This window comes from Rhipicephalus sanguineus, chromosome 1 (assembly GCF_013339695.2).
Source record: "Rhipicephalus sanguineus isolate Rsan-2018 chromosome 1, BIME_Rsan_1.4, whole genome shotgun sequence".
Lineage (NCBI taxonomy): Eukaryota > Metazoa > Arthropoda > Arachnida > Ixodida > Ixodidae > Rhipicephalus > Rhipicephalus sanguineus.
In genome coordinates this window covers 2497258-2518880 of record NC_051176.1, presented here as the reverse complement: position 1 = coordinate 2518880, position 21623 = coordinate 2497258, and the positions used below count along the sequence as shown (strand labels likewise).

Below are 21623 nucleotides of genomic sequence, written 5' to 3'. Positions count from 1 at the left end.
CGTCGCCGAGGCACCCTTGACGCAGTTACGTTCTTTGCCTTTCGCTTCGTGTTAGCGTGCGTCGGCTCATCGGAATAGTGCAGCTTCCACGTGCACCAACGGGATTTCTCCGCCGCCGACTGCCTCAATGGCGCGTGCACCGACTAACAAAACTGCTGCAATATGCGTTGCAGAAAGGACGCGATTTGGACGGGCGAATGTCGTGCCTTGGCCAGCGGGACGCACGCGTTTGCGGCACAGGCTACGAATCTCTACCTCCCGTGTTGCTGAAGCGCAGTGTGTGTTATGTATGCGTGAGCACAGGCGTCGGCTACCCATTACTAGAAAGCGCACACCGTGCCGTTTCTCTCCTTAATTGACGCTTTGAAGAAGTGCATACCGGGTACCAGTGTTGATTATGAGCTAGTTCATATCCTTACGCGGGAATCGCGATTCGCTGTGTCCAAATATATGTTCACACCGTCAGCTACCACAACGGTTTAATCAGAATCATGGGCGTTAGTAGTCGCGATAGAGTCATGCTGTCAAGATGGGTGCATCCACATCAAACGGTGCTATAGCTTCCAAACACAAATAGACGTTGTACAAGCTCTCATATATCACTACACAATGAGCACTACTTCTGTGAAGACACGTTTCACTTTCGTGTTATACCGATTCCTATGACGGAGAGATCAGCCATGTTTTTTATTCCTCTCTGCCTCTCTCTATTTCTTTCTCTTTCTTGGTCCTTCTAACTTTATTTCTCTTTGTTCCGTTTCTTCGCATGCTTGGCATAACATCGACTCCCACGGTACGTGGGATCTGCCGGATTTTCCTTTTAATTATATTTTTCTCTTTTCTTTCTGTCTCTCTCTGTTTCTCTTTTATTCCATGTCTTTTTCTCTCTCTCTCTTTCTCTCTTTCACGCGTTTGACGTGCTCCACTTCGCCGAGCAGAGTTTTCGTGTAACGCTCGCCCCTGTTATAGGCCTTTTTTTCGTGGGCGCCGCCATATAGCGGGCGGCGCCGTCTCTGGTCTGGCAACCCACTGGCATGTGCGAAGCTCCGCGTTTGTATGGAAGGTATGCGTGCGGCTGCAGTTTCAGTCGATTTTTGCCGTTCTGGCGCGCTGAATTTCGTATCAAGAGATGCAGTCTACGCAGGAAATGAGTCTGTGAGACGTCTTGACAAGGTTTGATCCGTTGAGGGCCAATGATGTTAATATACGGCGGCGCGAACGTGTCACAAGTGGTCGATGTCATATATTTTCGGCACTGTCTGTTGGAAAACCATCTCAAATATTCGGACTCGTTCTAGCAGGGCAAGCACGTTCCACTACTCTTAGAGTATACAACGAAATTTTTTCTTGGACTGTAATCTTTTGGTTAGTTTTTTTCATTCAGGGTCTGCTTATGCTGTTGCGCCGACTACCGCTCATACATGCGCTCGTGGTTGAGCACGCAGTCTCGATTTCATGGCGCGGCATCTGCTCACAAACAGGTGCCTATATTTTTTCTCAACTTTTAAGTGATCGCTTATTACTCGCTCGTCTATTTCCCACCGGTGGGGACGAAGTTAGAGCTGTTTACAGGGGGTGTGCTTGTACATAGAAACGATGCTGATCTTGACATGCCGGCGCGCTTCTTTTTCTTTTTTCTTTTAAGAGTCTTGATATTTGATTGGATTTCGGCGGCGATAAGATGAAGATGATTAGAGAGTTTCTTCTGCCGGTGAGGCACGAAGCGCGCCCGGGCTCGAGCCTTTGATCGGCATCGGAGGTGATTCGCCTTGTTTTTAACACGAAAGTGTTTTATGCCGGGGTCCACCACGGCTCCACTGACGTATTTCCGTCACGTAAATGACGCTGTAAAATATAAAGGCTAACACTGGGCAAAGAAAAAAACCTGAAGAAAAAGTTCCGTCACCGGGAATCGAACTTACGACCCCTCGCTCCGCAGCGCGAAACGATTCGGCCACGGACGGTACGTTCTTCACAATGCTAACGGCGAGCTATTTATATACACCAATTGCCGGTGGCGGTACTCGGAGATCGGCGTTACAGCGTGTTTTCGTTATCTCTAGCGAGATGGCGCGAAGGGCTCGAAGAGCTTAGAAGAGCGCACTTGAACGGTCGTCGTCGTTGCGACGAGCGCCCGCGTCTACAGGGCGTGGTAGCTGGTGCGTGCGCTTATCTCTTGATCGCGGTGGTTTGTACGTCTCGCGTTGAGAGCACGAAGGTCACTTGGCTCACTGCAGCGGCCGCTTTTGCGAAAGGAGCGCGGTGCTCACGCAGAAATAAGTTACAAATGTGACAGTTAGTTCGTTCTCATCCTGTGTACGATCGTTCCGTGCGTCCTTTCTGCTTGAGCAGCGCGTTGCAAGTTTCGAGCTGTTTGCCGTTCTTCGCGTGACATTACAATTTGGCGCTGTAGCATTGATTCCTTCACCCTTGGGGCGAAAAAATGCGCAACAAACGCTCAGCTAGCCTGTGAGGACACGTTTCACTTTCGTGTTATACTGATTCCTATGACAGAGGGATCAGCCATGTTTTTTTTTGTTTTATAACGGTATACCAGATGTACTGTTCTGGCGAAATTCTTGCTGTCGTTCGCAAAGCTAAGCCGCAAAATTGGCAGTCCAAGAAACACTAGACGAGCGTAATCGCGTGGTTTTTGTATCGCGCTCAGAAGAGAATTAACTATATTGTATATCGTTGCGCGACTTGTCGGACACGGTTCTTGACCACGTAAAAATTTGTCTTTCTGAGGTAGTTGTTCTACACAAGAAGCGACAGAATTCTCCTTTTTTTTTGCTATTCGGCTTTCATATCGCGCATCGTATACGATACACCCCGCTGTCTTACGGAAGCTGTAACCTCCCAACAAAGATCTCACCACGTCCTTTACATGTAGTGTACATTCATTGATTGTTCGGGTTTTACAAGGCTGGTACGGAGCAATAATTAAATGTATGATTCCGGTTACCCCGCTGCGAAGGGAGGGATTCCTCGTGCGTGCTAATATCGGTATACATCAACCGCAGCGATCACCGTGTTGAGCCGAGTTACGAAGGTAATTGTTAGACCAAACACATATTAAAATATAACAATAAAACGAAGCGAAAACAGCTCAGGTAGCTACTCGAGTGGTACTTAGATGTTTTGAATTTTAGCGGACATGGCCGTACTTGACCGCTTATGTTTGTTTGCAAATCTGGCCATATGCGATTGACATTTCTAAATCGGCACTTGCCGATTTAGAACCTGTAACGTAACACAAACGGTGTACTACCTTGAATAGTTTGCAACCGCACACACTCCGCGTTTGGTGATGTATGTCGCATACTTCTTTAGACAGCAGTTTCCTTTTTTCAGTAGTTGTTAGAAGAACCAAAAACGGCACAGTGGTTTCCCGTTGACCTTTCGCTGTCTGACATCGCAAGAAAAGAAAAACAAAATCCCTAGGTCGACCTAAAACACGCCAAAATTGTTCGAAAATGCCACTCGTCCAAGCACCAGCCCGCACACTCCGCGCCATCGCGCATGAGCCAGAAAGGAGGAAAGCACTGGTTGCCAGTCCAGTCCTCCTCGCCCGATGCAACGGTCTATACTCGGTAGTGGGGCTTGCCCAATTCCTGTGGCGTATACCCACCTGTGGAGTTTTTTGCAGCACAGCACAAACTACGGCGAGCTACAACAGCTCCGCTGTTAAAAGATAGAAGGCGAGCAAATGAGTACACACAGAGAGAGAGAGACATAGAAAAAAAAGAGAGAAAGAAAGGGAAGAAAGACAAAAGACGACAGAGACACGAAAAAGAAAAAAATCACAGCATATCCACGGGGTGCATGATGATGAGTGGGGCGAAGCTACGGAGGGAATCATCTGTAAACCGTGAAACTCTTCCGTGAAATGCGCCCAGTACATAATATAAAGAGTGTGAAACATCGTGTGTATATTAAACATCAAACTTTTATTGTACTGTTGGTTTACGTGGTCCCTTCATTATCACTTGTGATCGGTGAAATGCAAGGAAGAAGTCCGCTCCCGAGCGAAAGAGCGCCAAGAGCGACCGCATTCCCCGCTCGCCCTGTGCGAATTAAAGGCAAGGCTAGAGGGAAGACAGGACGCGCGTTCCACGACGCGAGGTCGGTAGCATGCCCAACGAAAGCCAACGGAACGCGATCGTGCAAGTGCTCCGGCTTCGCATCGCCTCATGGTTCCATTTAGCGTCCCAAAACCAAACATATTGCTCAAGGTGTGCCTTGCGTTTTTCGTAGAAATAATTTCTTTATCATGTACATTAAGACGAAAAGTTGAAAGCTCACTAGAGTGTATCGCCCGCAAAGTATGTCTTTTAGTGTGATTTAACTCTCGTACGGCAGGGTCCTCGCGCCGTTGCCGGTCCACCTCGCCCGTTGACGATCGGGCGAGGGTGGCTAAATACAGCTACTACTACTACACTTTAAGAAAAACATCTGGCGTTCTTTCGTTCTGCTTTTACAAAACATCTGGCGTCTTTCGTTGGTTTATTTCATCAATCAACGGCGTTTTGAACAAAATTTTTATTGTTTAATCACGCACAGGAGAAATCTCACCAGGCACTACCTTGGAGGTAAACAATGGCTGCTAATGGCAATGAGAGACAGAAGAAGTCGGCCTTTAGCTAACACTTACACTTCTACTTCTACTAACGTTTCCTACTGGAACATGCCAATGGCTGCTAATGGGGAATGAGAGACAGAAGAATTCGGCTTTTAGTTAACGCGCACGCTGCGAATTTTTTATTGTTCAACAACGCACAGGAGAAATCTCCCACCGGCACCACCTTGGAGGTCAAAGCGTAAGACTTGTTACTCACTACTACGATCACGACGACTACGAGGGACGAACGGGTGCCGCCTTAAGGAGCTTCGCCCCTAAAAACAGAGAACAAGCATAGCCATGTCTAGTATAGGAAGGGTGGGAAAGAGAGAGGTGAGAGGGTAAAAGTCTAGCAAAGCCAGGAGAAGCCAGGTGGTCACCAGCTCTGCTGTGACCTAGCCTTGCGCAGTTTAGTGCAAGCTGCGCTAATTTTAAATGCGAAGCATTTTATTGCATACTTCTGCCACTTTGAGCGTATCTATCTATCTATCTATCTATCTATCTATCTATCTATCTATCTATCTATCTATCTATCTATCTATCTATCTATCTATCTATCTATCTATCTATCTATCTATCTATCTATCTATCTATCTATCTATCTATCTATCTATCTATCTACGACTTTGGGCTCTACAGGCCGTTTCATTGACTTGCTATATACCAAAATTGGTATAGTGTGACATGAGTTTCTCAAGAGCATAAATGACAGGTCGCAACATGAAAATCATGATATGCATGTCATGTACGACATTATTTAAATGTTACAGTCTTGGTGCTCTCGCTGCTCGTTAACATGAAATGTACTAAAATTGGTATAGTGTGACTTGAGTACGTGCCTAACATAAATGGTAGGTGCTAACAAGGAAATCATGACATGCATGTCATGTACGGCATGATTTACATGCCACGCTCATTGTGATCTCGTGGCCGGTGCGTTAACACGGCTTGCATCAAACTTGGTATGATTTAACATGAGTGTACGCCGAACATGAATGGCATGAAATTCATGAACTGGATGTCTTACACGGCATGATTTACACGCCACGCTCACTGTGCTTTCGCGGCCGGTTCATAGATATGACAGGTATCAAACATGCTATAGTATAACATCAGTGTACACCGAGCACATTTATTTATTGATACTGTCGATCCAATCAGGGATCTTTACAGAAAGGGCATATTGACTTGTTACATTAGTATAACAATACAAATAGCAAAAAATCAATTACACGTAAAGAAAATATTGGCAGTTAACAAAGACAAACTAGAAAACGTAATTAATAGTACATCATAATAATAGTGCATCATAATACGGAAAAATAAAAGGTGATCAGAGAGGCATACAAAAGGGAAAACTGGAGTAAAAAATACACTGATGTAAAAAAAAAGGTGAAACTGAAACGAGGCAGAGGTGTGTCGGATAAACATAATTATGGGTACAGTATAATAGTAAAGAAACAAGATAAAATAAAAAAGAATAAATTATACAGAAGTAATGGTGATGCAGGTAGCTCATAACTGGGAGCATGTATCTGATTTTCAAGCAATGTTAAGAAGGAAGATAACGTAGCGCTTGTTGTTACGCTAGGCTCCAGCCTGTTCCATTCACGTGTCATTAAAGGAAAAAGATGAATATTTATGACTTTCCGTATGGATGACATGCTCATGTAATGATAATGCGTGTTTGTGCCGTGTTTGCCGTATTTGGGTTAAATATGAGCATTTGGAACTGTCAATCTTTATGTCTTTGTGAATTAACTGATACAGCATTGTTAATCGCGCAAGCTTGGCACCGTTTTGTAAGGCCTGTTTCAGTAATTTTGTGGGTGAATGTTTTAGCCTATATTTATTGCAAATGCATCTTAGTGCCTTCCTTTGGACTGCTTCGAGCTTGTAAACGAGTTCTTTAGTGGAAGGAAACCAAACAACGTTAGCATACTCCAAAGTTGATCTGAGAAAGGTTTGGTATGCTAATAGCTTTGTGGTCGGGGTCCTTCACGCATGAGCTACCTACTAACGAGAAAATTCAGTTTTTAGAATGAGCCTCACTCTGACGGAAGAGCACATCTGTTGGGCCTACTGGCCTCGTTCGTGCAAAGAGCTGATGCCCTATGATGCTGCCCAATCTAAAGTAGTTAAGACAGGAATTGCTTTTATGTGCTTGGAAGGTGCTGTGGCTAAGTCTTGCCCTCACAGAATGCAGGAGAGCTTTGACAACCAGCGGCCGTATAATGAACCGCTGTTCCGTGTTCCGTATTCCGTTTTGGCCGCCATTAGCGCCCCGTGATTGGTCGTTTCACCTGTCACTCAAGTGACGTGTCGGAAGCCCAAATTTTGGTGACGTCAAAATGACGAGTACGCGCTCATTATGCTAAAATATACGGAATCGGTTCCGTCGAAGCGCGGAACAGCCAGCGAGTGGCCCCGTTTCGATGGAATAGCAACATGGCGGCTTTTTCGTGTTGTCGGTGGCGGTCGCTCGCCGGCTCGGCAGCGTCGTGTGCGCCCGACAACGCGCTCGACATGCCAGTCGATGAAAGAGTTCGCCGTCACCTTCACCCGAAGAAAGGAAGGTGCGGCGGTTGTGCTGATTGTGCGACGAAGTGGCCGAGGAAGGCGACCGACTGCGCTGTCGGTGCAGTCTGTGGGTGTTGTGGGTTCAACAAGTGGGTTCACTTGCCGTGGACGCCAGATGAAAAGGGGGCCTTGAATGTTTCCTACGGCTGCCGGCGTCATCGGATGCGTGGACGGCAGCGTTGCCGTCATCATTGCACCGAAGGGCGACGATCACAAGGCGGCATTTTATCCCCGCAAGGGACATTATGCCCACATCGTCATGTCAGCGGGGACTCGAGCTCACACGGTCGCTATGTTTACAACGTGCCTCGAGTTCCCGCGGTCGCTGTGTTTACAAACGTGCATCGAGTTCACGCGGCCGCTATGTTTTACAACATACGTGCTTGGAGCCCAAACAGAGACGATGGGCTAAGATCCGGGGAGCGCTGGCTGCAGCTCGAATTCACCGAGAGCATTTCGGCCCCGCACAAGAAACAACAAAAAGTGAGACTGCGAGCCGGGGAACGCGCAGCAACGCCTCGCCGGAGAGGGAGAGCGAACCGAGACACGAGTGGCGTCGGACGCAACTGTACGAGCTCCAGCACCGAGTCCCGTTTTCTCCCTTCACTTGTAACCCGTCGATTCACTTGTAATTTCAGTTCAATACAGTTTTCTTCTTAAAATCGAACCTTGCCTTATACCCATCATTTGGTCACCGCTGACATGGCGCAGTCGACAGGATTCGAATCGACCGAACTGCATGGGGAAGGAGAAACGAGGCCACGAGACGGAGCGACGCCACGCCGCACATCGTCATCATACTCGGAAGCGACCATCGTCGAAAGCCTGCTCACGACCCTCGATAGCAGCACGATGGCCGCCGCTACGAAAAAGCAACTTGTCGACGAGCTGAGAGTACGAGGTCTACGATGCTCCGGACGAAAGGACGAGCTCATCGCACGACTTATCCGCTACAACACCACACGCCAAGCCCTGGAGCCGACGGACTCGTCAACGAACGACCAGGCTGCCGACGACGACGATAGGCAGGCGCACCTGGAGACGCTGTCCGCCGACAACGCAAGGCTTCGTGCGGAGCTGAACAGTCTGCGAGCCCAGCTCAACGGCGCGACCACGAGCGAACAACGTGAGACATCGTACAACGCCAGTCACAACGCTTCATTGCCAACGAAACGGGTGACGACTCCAACCCACGGGCTGTGTCATTCCGTCCCCGCTGACACAAGGATGCCCTCAGGTTCGACGCAGTCATCGCCACCGAACGACGGCACCAACCAAGACGCGGAACGCCCCGCCGCGCCGACCGTTTCAACGCATGACGGAGAACCATCCATGGCCCAGATCCTCGCCGCGCTTGTGAACACGCAGGCCCTGCTCGCCAACTCGCTGTCGAGAGGTCCACCGACGACGAGCCCGATCCAGATTCACTCCACAAGCGACACGTCATCCTCAATCCCCACATTCGATGGGACACCGCAACAAAGTGCCCACGAATGGATTGCGCAAGTGGAGAGAATCGCAGCGCTCGCCCACTGGACGCCATCGCTCACGTTGGTGACGGCAACGAGCCGCCTGACGGGATCTGCCAAAGATTGGCACAGCGCCTACGGCTCACAGCATGACACCTGGGAGCAATGGAAGGAAGCGCTCACTCTCCGATTCAAACGGAAGCTGACAATGCAGGAGTTCCTCGAACTGCAGACGAAGCGACGCCTTCAGAGCCACGAGACCATCGTCGAGTACATGCACTCAAAGAACGCTATTCTGAACAAGGCTCCGTACCGTCTAGCAGAGGAAGAACGAATTTCCCTGATTCTCAGCGGCATCGAGGACGACACATGGGCCAACCCACTGGCAGCACAACTCTGCGGCACCGTGATTGAACTTATCGACAGAGCGGCTTTGCTTGACGCGAGGCGCCGCATGAGCGTGTGTGTCGATAACTACGAGAAACCGCCACCGTCGACAACGAGCCGTGGTCAGGGTTCGAGCCAGCGGGTACCAGCCAGCAGCTCTGCCAAATTGCCGACGGCCAACTCGCGCAGCGATTTTTCGGGAGCTCCGCGCCCGCGGCCCACCTCTGCTCGTTCGTGCTTCAACTGCGGCGACATCGGTCACCTGTCCCGTGATTGTAGCAAGCCGAAAACGCCAGCAACGATCAGAGCGGACGAGAAACGAGCGAAGAGGGGCAACAGCAGCCACGGAACAGGGACTGCATCATCGAGGCAAGCGAACTGTTTTTTGCATTCGACGGGCGGCACTTTACCAATCGTGTCCGGTACTGCTAACAACCGACCCGTCCGCGTATGCATTGACAGTGGCGCCAACATATCCATCATGAGTGCCAACGCCTTGACTGACGACATTCCAACGCACGCATGGGTCTCGCGCGAGGGCATTGAAGTGCTCAACCGCAGTATACGTCCAACTCTCGCTAGCGACGATTAATGTGACACTGGGCACCACGAATGTGCAACTCGAAGACGTCGTGGTAACGGAACTGCCCATCGGCATCGACCTGATTCTTGGCTCGGACTGGCGACGAGTCGCCAGCGTTGACGTAACGTTTCACACGTCAAACGATGTGACCATCGTCCCAGTCGAGACCGCCGGAAAATCTTCATCGTCTGAAGTGCCACCCCCGAAACAAGGCACACCGCACCGCACCGGGGAAACGCTTATCGCGTCATTCTGCCGGCAATCGAATGAGAGCGTTTCCAAGGACGAGGGGTTCGTGCGCCTCAACACGAAATGCCCCGCACCCGACGAAGACTTCATGAGTCTGGTCGAAGACGCCACACGGAGGATAACAAAGGATGCCACCGAAGCAGAGAGGGACGAACTTCGCGCCATTCTGCTAAGGCATCACCAAGCGTTTACCTCCAAAGCTGACACTTTGGGCGTGTGTCCTCACACTGAACACAGCATCGAACTCAGAGACGATATACCCGTATCATCGAGGCCGTATAGGTGCTCACCGGCTGATCGCAAGTTCATACGAGAGCAAGTGAATGATTACCTCAACAAAGGCATCATAAGGCCGAGCGAAAGCGAATACGGCGCTCCGACGATAGTCGTCGACCAACCGCACCATCCGACGACTCCACGAAGAATGGTACACGACTATCGCAAGCTCAACGAGAAAACCATCAATCCTTCTTATCCAATGCCTGTCATGGAGGACGTGGTTGACGATGTCATGCGTGACGGATCAGCTTACTTCACTGTGTTGGACGTGAAGACGGCATTTCTGACGATACGAATGAAGCCAGACGACGTCCACAAGACCGCATTCGTCACTCCAGACGGAAAGTACGAATACCTCCGAATGGCATTTGGGTTTTGCAAGGCTCCTCAAACCATGCAAAGAGTCATGCGATGCACGTTCGACGGCTTACCTAGGACATCCACGTACATGGACGATGTCGGGCAGGGAGCCACGACTGTGAGGGAGGCTTTGGATTTGCTGAACGAAGCACTCAGGAGAGTCGTGATTAACGGCTTGAAGATGGATCTCCGGAAATGCCAGTTGATTCAAGACAAAGTATCTTTCCTGGGTTACGTGATCTTCGCCGAAGGACGAACACTGGACGACTCCAGAGTTGCCGCTGTCGAGAAGTTCGAGCCGCATCGCAACGCAAAGAAGCTGTACTCCTTCCTGCAGTTCGCTAACCACTACCTAAAGTTCATACCAGAATTTGCAAAACTGACGCACAAGCTACGGCACCTTTTGGCGAAGGACGTTCCTTTCGTGTGGACCGACGCTCACCAAGCAATCGTCAACGCCGTGAAACACGCCCTGAAGAACCCGCCGATCTTGGCAAGCTTCCGCCTAGACTGCCCGACCTACGTGCACGTCGACGCTTCGCAGACCGGACTGGGCGCGGTGCTTTCTCAAACTCAAGAAGGAAAGGAGCGAATCATAGAGTACGCCAGCAGATCACTAAACGAGCACGATCGTGGTCTACACTCTAACATGCTCGAGTGCATGGCGCTCCACTGGGCGATCACTGAGAAGTTCTCGGTCTATCTGAAAGGAGGCCCACGTTTCCTTGTGTTCACGGACAACTTCAGTTTGGCGTATCTTGTTCAGAAGAGAGCCAGCAACCGCAGATTTGCAAGGTGGACGCTCGACTTAGCAGAGTACACCTTCGACGTCAAGCACAAGCCAGGACGCCAGAACTCTGCTGCCGACGCACTCTCGAGGCAGTCAGAAGTCGCAGAAACTATCTACCAGGGCGTTTCGACTCGAGACCTCTGCTGCTACGCAGTAATAGTGGGCAAGCACAGTCGCCTACGCGAGTTTCAGGAGAGGGATACTGAATGCAAAAGATTTCGGGAGGAGGCCAAGAAAGAATCTTCAGATTACGAGATCGAAAACGGCGTACTGGTGAAGAGGTCTCTCGAGGGAGGACGGGTTCGTGAGAGGGTGATCATTCCCGCTGCCCTCCGAAGCAGTGTTATGACCGTTTTCCACGACAACAACGGCCACCTCGGCGTCGAGAAGACGAGAGACCTGATCCAGCGAAAATACTGGTGGCCATCAATGAGAAAAGACATACGCGATTATGTCGACTCTTGCCACACGTGCCAGACTGTCAACGCCCGCACAACACGAAATGAAGGTTGCCTCAACCCGCGCGATATCCCAACGGAGCCAAACGCGGTGATATCCCTAGATCACATGGGTCCTCTAAACGAGAAGGGAGACCACATCCTCGTGTGTATCGACCACGCCACGAGATACATGGACGCCGTGATCGTACCGAGCACCTCGTCAACGCACTACCTTGACTTCATGACAAACCGGTGGATTCCGCGGTTTGGAGTCCCCAGCGTCATCATTACGGACCAAGCCAAGGGATTCGTGAACAAGAGAACAAACCAATTCCATCACCGACTGGGAATTGCTCATCAGAACTCCCCGCCGTACTGGCCACAGTCAAACGGACTGATTGAACGAATGGTCGGGACACTGAAGCAGGTGCTACGCAAGATGCTAAACAGCAAGGATCAATGGCAGAAAGAACTACCTCGAGCAACGCTAGCAATCAACGCCACGAAGCATCGTCACAGCGGCCACAGCCCATTTCGACTCATGCACGGCTACGATCCAAAATTGCCAGGGGAGCTCAACCTCGCCTCAGTCGAGGGAGACATCGACGAGTCTCAAAGGCTGCACGACTTGGCAAGGGAACGGGCGGAGACGAGAGAGCAGTTACTGCAGAGTCAGCATAAAACAACGGTCCGATATGACGAGAAGCGGCGAACTCCGAGGTTCAAATCTGGGGACCTCGTCCTGCTCGAGTTGGGCGCTCGAGGCGCATTAGATCCTCGCTATGAAGGTCCATTCGAGATAACGGCCCTCATTGGAGGAAACAGGGCCGAGATCAAGAGAGTACCCCACGCAGCGGGCAAGATCAATCAAAAAATCGTCAACGTGGAGCAGCTTCGGAGATATAAGGAACCGCTCCTAGAGGTTACGGAACCATCGCCGCCGAACGACACGTGCGCCTGAGGACAGGCGCAATTTTCGGGAGGGCCGTGTCAGCGGGGACTCGAGTTCACACGGTCGCTATGTTTACAACGTGCCTCGAGTTCCCGCGGTCGCTGTGTTTACAACGTGCATCGAGTTCACGCGGCCGCTATGTTTACAACATACGTGCTTGGAGCCCAAACAGAGACGATGGGCTAAGATCCGGGGAGCGCTGGCTGCAGCTCGAATTCACCGAGAGCATTTCGGCCCCGCACAAGAAACAACAAAAAGTGAGACTGCGAGCCGGGGAACGCGCAGCAACGCCTCGCCGGAGAGGGAGAGCGAACCGAGACACGAGTGGCGTCGGACGCAACTGTACGAGCTCCAGCACCGAGTCCCGTTTTCTCCCTTCACTTGTAACCCGTCGATTCACTTGTAATTTCAGTTCAATACAGTTTTCTTCTTAAAATCGAACCTTGCCTTATACCCATCATTTGGTCACCGCTGACAGTCATGCTAGTAAGTATCGGTCTTCCCATCCTTTCGAGCGCATGTCCGCGTAGCGAAATGTGGCTCACAGTGGTTCACGCTTTCGTCAGATCTGCGACGAAGACATGGGAATCCTGCCGTGAACCACTGCGTCTGGGGTCAGACTACGACGCCCACGTCTGGTGGACAACGCGGCTGCGTGAGCGCATCGAAGGGGCCCGGATTGCCGCGGCCGAACCTTCTGGCCTCTAGGTGAGCAGAACAAAAAGTTGGGATATTCACAGTTTGAGCTAGCGGAATATTTGCTCGCGCTATGGTTAATGCCCTGTTTGATTAGCTACAGGTACTGTTGGTAACTGTGACAACTGACATGATGTCGCTCGCTGCATGTGTGTCATCTTGCAGCTATCGGTTATCCGCTCCAAAATATCGACAAATGACTCACATTGTCATGACAGCCCATTTGTAGTAGTCATGGTTCGCGTAGTACGGGTAAGTCAGACTGGTAAAGTGTAGCATTAGATCATGTAGATGATTCTATCATTTCTCTCTTTGTGTGGCTCAGCCTTGTGGATCTCTTACATTGAAGTAGTATTTACAACACACCACTTGTATTTGTGCAGGTGACAGAGGCTACAAACCAGGACCATGGCTCCTGACACCTCTCCGAGGCTGTCCTCCCAGAAACGCTGTTAAAAAGGCAAGTGCTACACTGCACATGCTGCAATGCAGTCTGTAATGAAGCGTTGTGCTGGGCTATTGAGGAGCTGCTTCCGCTGCGTTCAGCAGTGCAGTTGTACCCTCCATTAAGAATCAGAATATGCATCTCACATTGCTGCAGCATGTGCAGTGTTGCACTTGCCTTTGCATTGCAGAAGGTGACAGAAATGTTCATGATTTCAGCGATGATTACAATAGTGAGCATGGCAGTGTTGTCAGAGATGACCCCCAACCACTGCTTAGACAAGGAAGGTCATCACGCTCCTCATGTATTCCTGGACAAGCTGTCCGCAGTGGTAATCCGCTATTTGGCTAACTACACCACTGACAACAGCACTAGGCAAGTGTCATTTCAGTGAGAAACATGTGCCTAAGAAGTAACAATAATATATGGGGTTTTCTGTGCCAAAACCGTGATACAATTCTGAGCCACACTGCAGTGGAGGACTGAATTTATCTTGACCACCTGTGGCTCTTTAACGTGAATCTCAATGTAAGTACAGCAGTGATCCTGCATGTTACCCTCATGGAGATGTGTTCGCTGTCAGCAGGAACTGACCCATGTGCTGAATGAAGTTCAGCAGTGTGACTTCTTACCTGCTAAGATGTTACCTAACAAGTAGAAGAAAACGTTTCGATGTTAAATTTCCTGGTAATAATAAATCGCTGCTGGGTTTCATCATATGCTGTATGACCAGGTCTATCGCAGAACTTGACTGCACGTGACTGGGTCATTTTTATATGGCGGTAGATAGGAACTTTTCATTTAGCAACTGTCAATATAACACACTGTACTCGGCAGCCAAGTGCTATAGCCAATTCACTGAAAAGCAAGGGTTTGTTATTGTTTTTGTTACTGCTGATCGTCCTCTAATCACGAACACTCTGACCGTTATCTGCTCTATGACTGGGAGTGCACACCAAGTCTTTGTCTCCTCACTTCCTGTATAACAACACACGGCTCGCCTTTTGCTTCATGCACAACTTGTGGGCACTGTGCTGTTGTGTTGCACATCCACCACACTGTTCCTTTTGAAACGGCCAACTGATGCTGAAACAGATTGTCTGGCATTTCAAGTACCTTTTTCTCATTCAGAAGTGTGCTCATTTGTGAATGCAGAAGTAATGCGAAAGAATATGTAAGCACACTCTTCAAGACAGAACCTTGTAAAAAAAGAATTTATTCATGTTCACACCAATGCAAAGACGGCATATACTTTCTGTAAATAAACGCACATTGTGAAACCGTAGTGTCATGTTTTTAAAGCATTGCTGACATTTATTACATGCACAAGTTACAAGAAACATCATGCTGAAGGAAGCACAGTGTGACATTGTACTGCATGGCTAATTAATGACTACTACAATGCAAATATAGATGACATCAGCATGCCTTTCTACTATGGACATGTTACGTTGCTAAAAGCGTTATATGCGTCTCAAGGAGCACCTTTGTGGTTGCGTGTGGCAAGGACCAATACTGTAAACAATGTCTGCGCACCTCAAATATTAGTTTAAGTTCGGGACATGTTGTCTCTGTTTATTGCTGTGTCCCATCCTATCGCATGAAAAAAAGGGACACATGAAATGTGCACAGTATATGAATCACAAGGTACATGGGCAATTGTGTGCACAGCTATGCATTTCAGATATATTACAGAGTAGTATAGTACCCCTAACAAGATGGCGGTTTGTCAATGTTTATAAGAAAGGACAGTTGCATAACAATGGTATTACATGAAGTGGCAAGACAAACCAATGTATACAGTGTGCAAAACACACCTGTGCAATTGACGGGATGCTTTCCTGAATAGCAATAGCAAAGCTTTTTCTTACAGATATAGCGTCAACATTACATAAATGTAAAATGCATGTTGCAATGTAACTGGCCTAATTTGTTTCCAAAAAAAGTATATGTTTGGTTTTCGAGGGCATAACTTTGCAAAAGGATTGATAGCTGTGACCCACGCAAAAGTCAACTGCAGTTTCAAAAAGGACACAGATAGTAGACTGTGTAATTGTTTTGCTTAGTGTAAAAGCACCTTCTGTGAGTGGCAAACAGGCATACCATCCTTTAGTACAACTCGTAAAAACACTTGTGTCATATACATTCCTAATTCAAGTGACAACTACAGTCTTTTGGTGTACAGTCAAGCATGGTCTGCATATCATTTCAGATAGCTGACTAGCACATGTCAAAAAACTTATGAAGAGCAAGCACTGCCACGAAATCTTGCAGTGTCAGTTTCACTGGAGAGAAAGGCTATGCTTACAGGCTTGCCGCATGAAATGACGCCACATGATATGTGTTGTGTGCATCATTTCAGAAGGCTGACGATCACATATCAAAGCAACTTGTGAAGACGCGCTCACACTGCCACAAGAAAGTGGAGTATCGATTTAAAAACACTTATGCACTACACTTGTCACACCAAAAAGATGACACGCAAGTAAAGAAACACGAAACAAAGAATAGAAAAAAGAAGACAAGTTAAAACGGAAATAAAGTCCTAATGTTCATGGCTGACGAGGTGGCTACAGCAGCAGTGAAGACTGGGGAACTCCAGGCCCAATGGCAGCCAGGAGATGTTAGAGAGTGCCTGCGATGCATTAGGTAGCCGAACGCATGCCTCTCACTCCATCGACAAGCTCCGGATGCTGCAGGTAGAGAAATTCACAATGTATTACAGGCCACTTAATGCAAGAACACACAGGAAACCAAACTAATGCTCCATCGGTTTGATTCGGATAGGCAGCGATGACAAGGAATTTGTCATTGAGCTGGAGAAAAAATCCAACCGTTTTTTGTTATTTATATGTTTAAACCAGGGCCCAACCACAAGAAGTCAAATAGATTTGAAGTGTTGGTTTCACTTATTTTTGTTCCATGAAAATGTGACCCTGAATTGACTCCGCTTCTTCCTAACCTCGGTACAAGCACTTCAAAGTAGCATCGTTAAGTCTTCACACTTGAGCCTCCTTTACGTGGCAAAAAAAAAAAACCCGGAACTTGGCGAAAAACTCGTAGCACTTTTAGTCACACACACCAAAAACAGGCCCGCCGCTGCTGGAACAGCCTGACAGGTGGCTCCGTAAATTGTCCCCCCTCTTTTTTTTTTTAAGAGCTCTCGCCGCAACGCGGTAAACCGATGCAGCATATATCAGACAGTTCTTTGCAGGCTACAACAATTATACTTATCACAGCTATTCGTTATATCATCACAAATGAAACACCGTGGCGTGCATGTTAACGCAAATGTTTTACGCAACAAGTTTCTTCTGTGCAAGTTCGATTCAGCAGAAATGTACGTAAAATGCACAGGGGAAACAACTGAATGTGCACGTCCATGTACGCTGTAACTACGCTCGCTCACGCACCTCGTTCACGAAATCAAAATGTGAAGCTTACTAGATATCAGACGATAGAAGTACAGGCTTCCCCAGTTCATAACGATTTTTTTTTGCTACCTGTAAGAACCAAAGCAAACATAACGCGGTAACGGCATGCTCGGCATTGTTTACTCACCTTACGGCTAGAATTCCATGTTTTCCTTGCCCTTCGCAGCTTCTGATATTCCTCTGCGACGCAAATACTCCCCGGTAGTCGCGATCACATTCTTTTCGCAGCATTATAGGTGACAGAACAGAAAACGCGGCTCGCAGAGACGATCAGCTGTTTTTCTCGCAACGGCCGCCTTAAGCGACTTGGATTGGATGCAAAAGCGACACCCGTGTGGCTACGACTCTCAAAATACGTTTGTTTTGCGTTTACTTCGCAATATGCTTCATTAATTTTAGCACCAGAAGCTCATAAAACGAATTTATTTTCATTTACGTACAACTGTTGTTTTGTCACACGCTCGCGGACGAAACAAAAGAGTTATACGGCCCCTTTGCGGCCCTCAACCAAGAAGTCACTAAAGCCCCTAGATTTTCCTTCTGAAAATACCTAAAAAATACTAGGGATTTCCCCAGAATTCCTACGTAAAAAACGCCAACTGCCGCACTTGTCTTGTTCGACAAGCTATGGGCGGCTACGAGCTCTTTTTATTGGCCAAATTCGAAAAACGTCGCGGCTTCCGGCGTGGGCGGCGCTTCAAGCGTGACGTAACAGGGAAAACGGAATACGGAACACGGAATAAAAGTACATTATACGGCCGCAGGTCAGCCGGCTATATTCAGCTGGGTACACTCGCTCGGTCGTTGCAGCAGCGGCTGAATCCCTGCTTCAAAAGATTAAAGGGAAAAAGTATAAAGCTCAGCGGTTCGAAAAAAGACCAGTAGTTGTCCCGTACGCCCATAAGGTTGCACACAACCTTAAAAAGGTGGCCAATAGGTACAAAGTACCTGTAGTGTTTTCTGCGCCAAGGAAACTGTCAAGCCTGTGCCCACAGATTTCAAGAGGACCCGTGCCTGCCCCTGCGGTAAGGCATGGGAGGCCCTGCGTCACCTGTGCGACGGGAGTGGTCTACGAAATTCCGCTCTCCTGTGGTAGGGTTTATATCGGCCAGACCGGCAGATGCGTAAACGATCGAGCGAGGGAGCATGTTCTTTCGATAAAGAATAATATTTTGGCATATTTGCCTATGCAGTGCAGCGCGTGTGGATGTGAGGCAAGATTTGCCAATATCACTATTTTAGGTAGAAGCAAGGAGGTGATTGAGCGAGAGATGCTGGAAACATACCTCATCCGAAAGAAAAATGATATGTGTATTAGCGATACGTCGGTGGTACTGCGTTAAGCTGAATTTGATTTTTTTGACAGGTTTCTGAACTAGCACGTGCATTGAGAGTGGGCGGTTGTTGTTTGAGAGTCGGCGATTGTTGGATGAGACACATGGTGTGTTACTGCGCATGTGTGGCATGATGTATATATTGCGGTGGATTTGCAAGAAGAAAATTAGTTCCGAGTTGACGCTCTTTCCTTTCGCCTTCTTTTCTCGGTGGTTTGCGTCGTCGAATTTTCTTGTAACATGCACCAGCTAGCCCAACAACAAGTTTTCCTATAGTTTCACTTCACAAGTGAGTCGTCTCCGAATTGCAGGTTTCCCGCAGACGCTGCTTCAGGCTGTAGCAGAGTCACTTTTAAGGGTCATTTGCCACCGTACCACGGCCGCTGACGCAAATGCAAAAGTAAATGAAGGAAAAGAATCGGAGAAGAGTGAAAGGGGGAAGTTTGAAGTTATGCCGTACGTACACAAGGTGTCGTACGGTATAAAAAGGTAGCGGGAAGATACGGGGTCGATATGGTTTTTTCAGCGCCTTGCAAGTTATTGCGTTTGTGTGCCATGTCCAACGGGAGCAAAGTTAACAGTGGAGAATGTAATGTTAAGTACAGACGTACGTATGTACCCTGTACATCTGAAGTGGTCTACGAATTCCCCCTGACCTGTGGAATGATTTATGTGGGGCAGACCGGAAGGTGTATTACCAAGCGTTTGATAGAGCATGCTAATTCAATAGGAGACGGGAGTGGGAAGCACCTACCAGTTCATTGTGGCGCATGCGCACAGGGATGCAAGCCCATCTTTAGTAGCACCAAGGTGATAGGGCGAGCCAGAGGCCAAAGAGCAAGAGAAATATTCGAGGCATCTTGGATAGCTAGACACGGGCCTGATAAGTGTGTCAGCGACACATCCGTGTATCTTTCCAGAAAAGAGCGTGATTTCCTTTGTAGTAGGTAGGAGTCTTGGGGGTGGTGAAACCTGTGACGTGGTCATGACTGTCATTGCGCACGCGCTTAGTTTGTTTCATAAGGGTGGTGTGTGTTTCAATAAGCCAGTTGTTATTCTGTGATCGTCCAGTCCACTTCGTTTCTGGTGTCTCTTCCTTAGCGCAGTTATAAATTTTTAACACGGAAGTGTTTTATGCCAGGGTCCACCACGGCTCCACTGACGTATTTTCGTCACGGATATGACGTTGTAAAATGTAAAGAAAAACAGTGGGCAAAGAAAAAAACCAGAAGAAAAAGTTCCGTCACCGGGAATCGAACTTACGACCCCTCGCTCCGCAGCGCGAAACGATTCAGCCACGGACGGCACGTTCTTCGCAATGCTAACGGTGAGCTATTTATATACACCGTTTGCCGGTGGCTGTATTTAGAGATCTGTGTTACAGCATGTTTTCGTTATCACTAGCGAGATGGCGCGAAGAGCTCGAAGAGCGCTCTTGAAAGGTCGTCGCCGTTGCGACGAGCGCCCGCGTCTACAGGGCGTGGTCACTTGTGCGTGCGCTTATGTCGTGATCGCGGTGGTTTGTACGTCTCGCGTTGAGAGCACGCAGGTCACTTGGCTCACTGCAGTGGCCGCTTTTGCGAAAGGAGCGCGGTGCTCACGCAGAAATAAGTTATAAATGTGACAGCTTGCTTTCATCCTGTGTATGTTCGTTCCGTGCGTCCTTTCTGCTTGAGTAGCGCATTGCAAGTTTCGAGCTGCTTGCCGTTCTTCGCGTGACATTACAATTTGTTGCTGTAGCATTAATTTCTTAGCCCTTGGGGCGAAAGAATGCGCAACAAACGCTCAACTACGTCTGTGAAGACACGTTTCACTTTCGTGTTATACCGATTCCTATGACAGAGAGATCAGCCACGTTTTTTCAATTATGTATTAACAACTAGCCCCCCAACGTACGCTTCTCAAGCACACATGCATACTGAGGCGTGGCCCGCATTGCTAAAGCTGCAGCTAGAGCCACAGCCAAAACGAGAGCTTCTAGAAGGGACGCAGGAGTCATTGGCCGAGTCCACCATAGCACGGGTTCCCCACGACTTACCCGAGAAAGAGCACGAAATTGTTGTGATGCTTTGTTGTGACACTATGCATGATGCTTGTTGTGACACTATGCATGATGCTTGTCGTGACACTATACGCATCTTTTGAAAAAGCTGAACACTCAGCCAGCCCGAGCTTCTTTGCATCTGCTGGATGTTCTTAATGCAGTACTTTTAGCTCTCTCAGTAGTCACCGTGGCTCTTTTCGTGCTGCGGCCAGGAGGGCCGCGATTGGCCTGTCGAATTCCAGAGCGCTGAAACTCCATGGTATTCATGCGCAGTGCTGCCCTTCTCTTTCTAGCCCACATTTACTTAGACCGCTAGCAAACCGGTCTCTCGTCTGGCCTTTCCTCTTGTTGCTTTCTCTCTTCACTTTCCAAGTGGATTCTGGTTAAAGTTATGCTTAAGTGATTCAAGGTCTTCATACTGCAGTGGATGCCTCGCACCAGTTGTAGTACGCAATACTTTCACCTAAGTAATGCTCGCCTCCAATTGTGTTTTGTACTTTAATCAGTTCCAAATTGCTTATTTTAGAATTTATGCTCACAACCGGGCACTAGCACAATTGAACGCTTCACGTTTAAGAGCAGCATGAGTTGAATTCTGTAAAGTAATGGCATTCACCATAGCAAAAGACCCAGTATACAAAGTAAACACTCGCAGCTATGTATTGTAGCAGGGGTCTCAAACTAACCTCAGTTAGCGGGCGACAGTCGCGGGGGGGGGGGGGAGGGGGGAGTATGAACTAAATGCCAATGTGAGCCTAACATTGCCATTGAATAAAAGCCTTTCCCATATCTCGTATATGGGTCATTTCTAAATGACATTTCACATCAAATTTAGAGCACATATGTATACCGATCTCCAGAATAACTAACATCTGGGCGCTGATTAGAGCTTTTGTTCCACGGTTATGTTGCAATGCATGTTGACCGCAGGGGGTGCCTCACGAAAAAAATGCTTGAGAC

General features: G+C 48.5%; 1 protein-coding gene and 1 long non-coding RNA gene across 3 annotated transcripts in view; one reads left to right on the top strand and one right to left on the bottom strand.

Annotated features, from left to right (window-relative positions):
• The window catches only part of LOC119389244 (cytochrome P450 3A7), a 366480-nt gene that overhangs the window by 207194 nt on the left and 137663 nt on the right, over positions 1-21623 (top strand). The gene's annotated exons all lie outside the window — the stretch shown is intronic.
• On the bottom strand, positions 15051-17593 carry LOC125757665 (uncharacterized). Its single transcript, XR_007415414.1, has 2 exons — positions 17413-17593; positions 15051-16544 (listed from the first exon to the last, which is right to left on the bottom strand). It is a non-coding gene; the product is annotated as an uncharacterized LOC125757665 (long non-coding RNA).